Here is a 9830-nt window from a genome sequence, read left to right as displayed (position 1 = left end):
TGAATTTTCTTACATGGAATTAGGCCTTAGGACATTTTTAATCATTTATTCTCTATTGATTACTTACATATTGGCAATAAGTGAAAAGTACAATAGTGAAAATTGTATTATGTCTTTATACTATATTCCACCTTAGGATTGAGGAGATTTTTATAACTATGCTCTGATTTCATTAAGATGATGAAAACGGTTACCTTTAGAAAAAAATGTGTCATTGCTTCAAAGTAAAGGACCAGCATAGATAAGTAAAGCAAAGGAAAGTCGGCCTAGCCTGCTTAAAACGTTGAAGAAATAGCAAAACGTTCCATGGATGAACAGCAGCAAAACACGGAAGTCTCTAATAGAGCAAGAATAATCTTTTATGGTTTTGCTGTCCAGCTGTTGCACCTCTTATCCTTTTTAGAAACATGCCCTGCTTCCTGTGGTAACTTCCATGTTTAAAAGAACTGGACTATCATTCAATAACCTGAGAGGTGCAGATAGAGATTATATACTTAACAAAACTGGAAAGTGAACAAAGCACTTTTTAAGACAAAATTTATATGCATTATTCTCTATTATCCAAGATTTAACATATTTCACCTCAGCAGCTTAGCTAAGCTTAAGAATTATGCATGTTTCTCAGTGCTTCAAGATGGTGAATAAGTTACCTGAATGGAGGAAACTTACTGGCTTCTTGCCAAAAGTTGTCTGACATTTTCTTTGCTTATTCTGGAATTACATAACACAAAATATAAAAAAACTATAGAGGAGAAAATAACTTCATTTGAGTATCTCTGGATATATACTGGATATAAATTACAAATTAGTTTAGATATACAGGTATTTACAGAACAGAATACATATACTCAACTCTGCAGAGATTGGACATCCCGTGAGGGGTCTAGAAGTGAGATTTGAAAACATAGTTTCTCCTTTAAAAATTTAATAGCGTACTTTAATGAAAAAAAAATCATCAAATTATTTTTGTTTCCTGCTCTCAGTTGGATTAAACCAGAGTCTTAAATTATTTATGTGCATAGATATAAGAGGGAAAACAAGAGTCTGGAGTGGGTAAAAGCAAAATCTCCTAAGATATTATAATGAAAGTAAAATAGGGCGCTGGAGGGCAGAGGTCAATGCCAAGGTCACTGGGAAATTGTAGGAAGGGTTTATCTTATAGGTGTTGAAGGATCCTTTGGGTCCACAGTCCAATTAGAAAATTGTCTAATGAAGATCAGAACAGGCAACAGAAATCTCTGAAAGTCACATTAAAATGTTGAAAATTAGTTATTCATTCATTCATTCAGTTATTTATTCATTCATTCAATTAATGTTGGTGAGCCCTTATATGTACTCCAGTCTGTGTTTGGCACTAGACATGACAAAATGAAAAATAAGAACAAGTGAGAAAAAAAAATAGCCAAGATTTTGCTGTGTACATGAGACATTCAAAAAAAAAAATCAGACGTATTGAAATTCGTCCATTTTCAAGAAACTAAATTATGTAATTATGGCAGCTGAATACAAGAGCAGTAAAGGTAGGAAATTAGTCTCTCTGGGGGAAAGAGGAAGTAAGGATTGAAAATGGTGAGCTGAGCTATACACATCCTGCAATTAGGTAGAAGAATACAAAGAAACTCTAAGGTGTGACCATGAAAAGATCATATTTGGTGAGGAAGGAAATGTCATTTGGAGTTTTCAAAAATTCCTTTCAAGGTACCTACTTACTATTTGCCATTTTTCTTCTTGTACAAAAATCACGTTTTCTCGAACTCATCTGACTAAATTTAATTTGATGTATATTTTTAAACACAGGGCAATATGATAGCATGGTGAATTTCATAGCACTATTAACTTACACTTTAAAACAAAATGCACATATTGAGGCAGAATTTAAGTATGGCACTCGAGTTCAGTGTTTCCTCTATTTCTCTAGTTGGATGAAATTGAGTACAAGAAAATATACTCATGAATTTTGGTTAGAAGTACATTTTTAAAATTAAGATTAATTAAAGTGCAAAAAATGACATGCTTAAAATAACACATCCCCCAGCAGGTATAACATTTTGCTTGACAAAAAGCAAGAGAATAATTATTTTCAAATTAGCAGGTCATTAATTTTTTAAAATAATTTCTTACATTTATTTATACCATGTTTAAAAATATATAAACTCACATGTCCTAGCTAGATGTATATTTAAAATATTTCCCAGTGAAGCCAGAAATTTCAGAGTTTGGTTGCTTTCCACTCTTTTGAGTGTTCAAGAGGGTGGAGTTACAAAAACAATGAAGCTATCATAAGATCTTTAAAAAACAAACAAATCCTAAAACTTGAAGATAACACAGACATTTAAGATATTATTAGATTAGCAATATAACTACCTCTTTGCATTTCTCAAGTATGTCTTTCCAATTTTCCATAAAAAAAAGTATTTAAAGGAGCTACTTACATCTGAACAACATAATCTCTTCAAGTGTTGGTGAGGGTGGCCTATAATTCAATTATCTAAAATTTATATGCTTTTCATACATTGATAAAGTATTGTATATTCAGTTCACGCTACAGAAGAGATTTACTGGAATAAAATTATCTCTACAAACTATGAGAAAATTTATAGAACACATTCCAGTATGTTTGGGACAGACATTTCAATTGTACTGGCTTTTTAACAGCTCAGGCCACACCATGATCATACCAACTTCATTTTGCATTATAAATATCTAGACTGTGTTTGCATTTCAACAACAATACTCCGTGCAATTAATAGTACCAGTTAGTGCAAAGGCACAGAATCTTAGTACTAGTTAAGGAAAGGGGAAAGTGGTAATGTGAGAGAACTTCTTTAATCACAAGCCAGGTCATGTTCTGTAAAACAACGTCAGTCTTCATAATGATATATGCTGTTGCCTTCAAATTTGGCATTAGAAAAACTAATGTCTCCTAATCTATGGGTAAATAAAACACTCCTATATTTTTAAAAGAATATTTTTGAACAATATTACTTGTTTAAATAAAAATCTTTCATACCAACTAATCTTGGTTCCGAATAAAATGAGTCCTTCATACTACTTAATACCAGGGGATGAATGATAGTGCATATAACATAAGATCTGCAGTGAGTGAATCTAAATAGTTCACAGGATAAATGAGTGGTATGATAGGGAATCTCCTTGCATTCTCTTCTCCTGACAGACTCACACAAGTGCAGGCCTTTGCTCTTGCAGCCTGATGACACCATCATCACCATGGAAGTTCTCTCTCTCTCTCTCTCTCTCTCTCTCTCTCTCTCTCTCTCTCTCTCTCTCCCTCCCTCCCTCCCTCCCTCTCTCAAAAAGCAGGGAGTAGATTTTTAGTTAATTGGGGTCAAGGAGGAAGTATGTTTTAACCACAAGAGGGACACAGGTAGTAGGACAATATAGAAGGCCCCCCTAGAGAAAGCTCCTGCTATTGTGGGAGCCCCATTACCAAGTTCAAAGTCCTCAAGTGGGTCAATGAGAGGGTCATAGAATTTTAAGTTTGAAATGAAACGTAAGAGGTCATCTAGTACAGTGACATCATTCTGCAGAAGAGGAAACTAGGGCTTCAGTGAAGTGATCTACATCAATTATTAACACAGAAATCTGTCTTTAAGTTTCTCTTCTTAAGTATATTTTTGTGTTCATGACACAGTATTTGGTTTTTAATGTTCTCATTTGGAGCATTTCTGCACCTTGGAAAATGTTACAGCTATTCTTGAAGACTAAGGGTTCAGAAAAAGCAAGGCAACATCTCCAAGTCCAATTCCAACTGCATGCTAACAGTGAGCTTGCGGGCACAGGAACTCACCCACCCCTCCTATTCTAGGCTTTCTCACCAGCATTTGGGATTCAAGAGTGAGGATAAATTACCTAAGTAAAGATAAGGATAAATTACTACACAAGAATCTATAAAAATACTGGCCTGGAGTACACTACAAAACTCTCAATGAATAAATATGAGCATTTGCTTTATGAGAGTCAGTGGAGATGTGCTCTTCAGAAACCATGTCCACACTTTCAGGCTGTTTTTTATAAATTACACACACAGGGTCCAGCAGATGACAAGGGTTCTAGGTCATGTCAGGATACAACTTGATAGAAAAGTGTCTTTTGACGTGGCAATTCTATAAATAAATACAACTAATAGATACTGTTGAGTTGCTAGTGTTTCAGTTTTGAAGGCAATACTTACAGAGATTCAAAATGTCTTTAGCTGGGGCAGCATCACTGAAATGTGTTCTCCTTTTCTGAAAGGGAGAACACTCATTATAATGTACTAATTCTGGGATTTTCCTGTAAGCCAACTACACTGCTTTGCAGCCACATCTTGTGGGCATCTCTTCTCGTGGTACTTGTTGAGAAGTGAAGCAATTTCCTGCCAGTTCTGCTCCTCTTGCATGTCTGGTGTATCAGGAAGTTCAACGGCCTGGTGTCTGATGCAGTGGGTGCTTGGCACTTCGGTCTGGCATGCTCATTTCTCAGAACACAGGTTTATTTTCAGGACGATTTATAGCAAGTGATTCAGGTTTCCATTCTGGTTGAAAAAAGTGAATGTTGAATGTCCGCACGGAGTTCTTAAAGACTCATTTCTCTGTGATGAAGCGGTGATGACTACCCTTCCATCCTTGCTCATGGGAGAGGTACATGGTACATTCATCTGGTCCAAAAGGTTTGTAATAATGATAAGGGATGGAAGGGTGACTGGGATCCCTGCGGAAGTCTGGGGGCACCATGCCATAAACATTGATCCTGTCACATAGCTCCAGTGCAATTGTCATTGTGAACCAGCCAGTGCTGAGCCAAGTGTTGGAGATCTTCCTGTCTTTGCCGGTCTCTTGCTTGAAGAGCTCATTGAACTGCAGCATCTTGTGGCACGTGATCATGAAGGCCTTCAGCCGGGGCAGCACCTGACTCAGGAGCTGCAGGTTGTTGTACACTTGGCCCTTGCCGTCGCGGCGCGTGTAGCTGCTGGGGCCCCAGAAGATGAACATGGTTCCTTGGCTCACGTTGAGCAAATCGTGGTGGTTGCGCAGAATCCTCTGGATGCTGGAATGTGCGATGACCTTCAGGCTGGTGCAATTGCTCATATCACGCCTGTAGCCACATTCATGCGGATGGCACACTTGGTCTGGCTGATCTGGGGGCCTTGCCCGCTGCACGGCAGATGTCCCGAGCTTGTCACCAGGGCACAGTCACTGCAGTGCATTTTCAGGGGCTGTCTGGATGAGTATTTCTTCTTTCTATCTTTGTTGGACTTCCATGATGCTCGATTTTCTGGAACTTCTGGTTGTCTCTAGTTTTGAGGTAGTTGTATTCCTTCTTAGTTGTGGAGGGAGATGCAGCGTGTCTGTCTAGGCCTCCATCTTGGCTGTAAGTCCCCAGCAGATCATTAATCTTGACCTTATAAGAGAACAAAGTAATTTATTCCAAAGATAGTTGAGCCTATTTCACCCAATAAAGGTGAAATATTAGTAATGTAATTTTTTCTCATTTTCAATTTGTGTCAAGTTTATAATGTAATGAGAGAGCAAACAAGGAGAATATTAACTTCATAAAAATGAATAGCAAGAAGTTTCTTTTTGCTTGGTAAACAATAAAGTAAAGCATAAATAGGCAAAGATTCAAACCCGAGCACCAGCACATATTATCCCTGAGACAAGTCACTTAACTGCTCTATACTTTAGTGTTCTCATTTTGGGACAGGGATTGTTCACTGATATATTGAATGCACTTAAGCCAGTGTCTGGAACATGATAAATGCTACTTAAAGGTTATTATTGTCACTACTGTTAGTAATTCATCGAGAGTAAAAAGAAATGACCTAAACATATATGAGAAGACACTATCCTGTATTTGATTTATCACAGAGTCAAATACTAGTTATATAATTTGAAACTATCTATTTACCATCTCTCAGACCCAGTTTCACAGGTTACTTTTTCTCCAGGTATTAATGGTTTTGTTGACACAGAATATTCCAATAGTATGTGCCTATTTTTCTTATGTTAAATAAAAAATATGAAAACTGCTTCTCAAGGATGCTGATGCTCTGGTAAAGAGATATTACTAAATTGCTAAATAGAAATTGCAAGTGCCAGCCAACATCATTACAGCTGGCCAGAAGTACGTATCTGCTTACATGGTGTGATATCAGTATTGACAAAATGTCTTTGTACAAATTGGTTTCTCCACCAGGCTTCAGTAGATCTTAAACTGTCCATATTTCCTTTGGATTAATGCACTGATGGCTTCAGAGAAAAGCAAGCTGGTTAGCTGATTTGAGAGCAATGTAATAAACACATATATAATTTTGAGCCTTAGGGGTTGAGATCAAGGACTGGAAAAAGTTATCAGATCCAAGGAAACTCAAAGCGTGAGACGTTATCCATGAACTTAGGTAGTCGGCATGAAGATAGTAAAGGTGTGAGTGGGGGTGAAAGAAACAAGGATAAAAGTCCTAAAAAAGGGGATTGTAAAATTTAAACAAATTGTTGACTAACATCATACTCAATGGTGAAAGCCTGAAGACTTTCCTTCTAGGATCAAGAAGACAAGGATGCCAGCTTTCACCACTTCTATTCAACATAGTAATGGAAGTTCTAGGCCTTCTCTCTCTTCTCTCCTTCTGTGACCACCATTGTGCCTATGTTGATATGCTTAATGGTGTTCCACAGGTATTCATTTTTCTTCATTTTTTCCCTTTCTGTCCCTCAGACAGGGTTATTTAGATAGATTTACCTAAAGGTTTGCTGATTATTTTCGACTTGTTCAGATTGCCTGTTGAACCCCTCTAGTGATTGTTTCCTTTCATGACTATACTTTTCACCTCCAAAATTTCTAAATTGGATTCCATTTTATTATTGCTCTTTATAATTATTTTCTATGTAGGGATATATTATTCTCCTGGTTTCTGTTAGGTTTTGTCCATGATTTCTTTTAGCTCTTTTAACATATTTAAAGCAGTTGTTTTAAATTCTTTTTCTAGTGAGTCCAATGCCTGTGCTTGCTTGGGGATAGTGTCTATTAATTTTTTTGTCCTGTAAATGGGCCATATTTTCTTACTTTTTAAAATGCTTCATATATTTTTTAAAAATCTGCATATTTTGATATTATAATGTGACAACTCCGGAAGTTAGGCACCACTTCCTCTCCAGGGTTTGTTGTTGGTGATTTTTGTGCATGGTTGATTTTGATTTTCAGTGGCTTTTCTAAGCTATTTTGAAAGGTTTTTATTTTTCATGCAAGCCATTGAAGCCTGTTTTACATTAGCTTAGTGGCCAGCTTGTGTTTTGACAGAGTTTCTGTAAATGCCTGGAGCCAAGGAAAGGAGAAAGAAAAAACACTGTTTCAATTTTTGCAGAATGTCTTTGTGTTGGGTATTCCTTCAAGTTTTTGCCTGACCATTTACCACCCTGTACTAGCCTCTACTTCCTGCTTCAGTGGAGCTTGAAGCTCAGTCAGAATTGAAAGCTATGGTCTTCTCAGGCCTTTTATGTGCATGTTTCTGGGCCTGGGCATGTCCATGGCCTTCTTGATCCCCAGACATATGCAAAAGCTTTCAAAGGCCTTATTGCTCTACTAATCTCTCTTTTCAACCTCTTTCTTCCTGAGTTTTTGATATGTCTGTTGCTTGTCTAATCTCTTCTCCCTTGCCCCAGGAAGCTGTAATCGATACTTTTGCCTTGAAACCCTTTTAGTAAAAGCCTGTCATCCCTGAGAATGCTTTGAGTCAGGTGAAATAAATGGAAGACCTTGAGCTGGTTCTTGAGGGTGCCATCATACATGCCAGAGCACATAACAAGAATTATTTACAAACAAGATTCATGGAGCTCCTTCTGGCAATGCAACCTGCACACAGGGTGGGGCTGCCAAGTTCATGGCTGCCACTGCTTTAACTAATAATAAATGGTAGGCAAGCAATATAAAATGCCACAGAACTCTCTTACCACAACGCAACCACTTTTTTCTTTATTCAGATTTCCCCAGGTTGTGTTCACATGCATATTTGGCATCTGTATATCATCCTTGGCAAGGTGTCTCTTAAGGTCTTTAGCTCATTTTTTATTTGGGTTGTTTGTTTTCTTATTGTTGAGCTTTTATGAGTTCTTTGTATATTTTGAGTAACATTTATTAGATGTGTCTTTTGCAAATATTTTCTCCCGGTCTGTGGCTTGTCTTTCATTCTCTTGACATTGTCTTTCACAAAGTAGAAGTTACTTTTAATTAAGTTTTGCTTCTCAATTTTTTTTCACAGATATGCTTTTGGTGTTGTATCTAAAATGTCATTGCAAAACTCAAAGTTATCTAGGTTTTTTCCTATGGCATCTTCTAGGAGATTTGTAGTTCTTCATTTTACCTTTAGGTGTATGATGGATTTTAAATTCATTTTTTTGAAGAGTATAAGGTCTGTGCTTAGATTCATTTTTTGCACACGAATGTCCAGTTGTTCCAACATAATTTATTGAATATACTATCTTTGCTTCATAGTATTACCATTGCTCCTTTACCAACGATAAGTAAATAATATTTATGAGAATCTATTTCTGGGCTCTCTATTCTGCTCCACTGATTTGTCTGTGTATTCTTGAGCCAAGACCACACTGTCTTAATTATTGTAGCTTTTGGTAATTCTTGAAGTCAGGTAGTGTTAGTCCTCCATCTTTGTTATCCTCCTTCAAAATTGTGTTGGTTATTCTGGGTATTTGCCTCTCCATATATATTTTAGGATTTGTTTGTTGAGATTTGCAAAATAACTTTCTAGGATCTTGACTGGGATTTCATTGAATCTCTTGATTAAGTTAGGAACTTAGTTATTTAAAAATATTTTTCTTTTGTTCTTCAGATTTCATAGGTTCTATTTTTGTATTTTCAACTTAACTGACTCTACCATTTATATCCATTCTTCTGTTAAACCCACCCAGTAAAATTTTAATTTCATATATTTATTTTTAAGTTCTAGAATTTGGATTTGGTTATATTTTTATTTCATATTTCACTTCTGAATTTCCTTACCATTTCATTCATTCTGACCATATTTTATACTACCTTCTTAAACCTGTTATAATAGCTGCTTTAAAACCTTGGTCTAATATTTCCAACACATGTGTTGTCAAGTTATTGTCTGTTAATTTTATTTTCTTTTCAGAATAGGTATAATTTATTTCATTGTGTGTTGGGGAATACATATAATTTTGAATTGTATCCTGGAAGTTATGAACGTTACATTTCTTAGACTGGATTGTGATATATTCTTCTGGAGAATGTTAATTTTTTTTTGTTTTATTATAGGGTTTGGTCAAGTTGGGTGGACTAATATTGTAAACTTTATTCCTCAGTCACTTTCTGAAATCTAAGATCAGTGCTGTTATCCTTTGGTTGTTTGCAGTGAGTCTACCTTATGCATGTCTGAATTTGGCATCAATTAGAGATTTGAGTAGAGATTATGAAGATAATTTTAATGTTTCTCCTCACTGTCTCTCTCTAGAATACCCTAATCATTCTTGGTAGCTATGGTTACCCCAAACTCTACCCTGTTTTTTTTTTTTAAAGACAGAAAGATTGCATCAATGACTTTACTCAAGTAACAACACTAAATGAACATGTTAATCCTTTTATAAGAATCATTTTGTTGTTTTATTTTTCTATAGTTCTCTACTCAGATTCTCCTCACAATATTCAGTGTTAATCTGGCTTTCCTTTATCTAAAACTGAATTGCTTCACTGGAACTATTTAAATTAAAATTTAGCTTTCAATTGCTCGAGTAACTTAAATTTATTTTCAGGTCTATATTGATATTTTATAACATGATCATGAATTCCCTTTTTTAGGC

General features: G+C 36.0%; 1 pseudogene; it reads right to left on the bottom strand.

The window, feature by feature from the left end:
- Window positions 1–4478: 4478 nt before the first annotated feature.
- On the bottom strand, window positions 4479–5212 carry LOC149991639 (alpha-N-acetylgalactosaminide alpha-2,6-sialyltransferase 5 pseudogene; annotated as a pseudogene).
- Between the last annotated feature and the right edge of the window lie 4618 nt (window positions 5213–9830).

Source organism: Furipterus horrens, unplaced genomic scaffold (assembly GCF_987537825.1).
Source record: "Furipterus horrens unplaced genomic scaffold, mFurHor1.1.pri manual_scaffold_17, whole genome shotgun sequence".
Classification (NCBI taxonomy): domain Eukaryota; kingdom Metazoa; phylum Chordata; class Mammalia; order Chiroptera; family Furipteridae; genus Furipterus; species Furipterus horrens.
The sequence above is the reverse complement of the archived record's forward strand: the minus strand, read 5'-3'. Positions and strand labels throughout refer to the sequence as shown.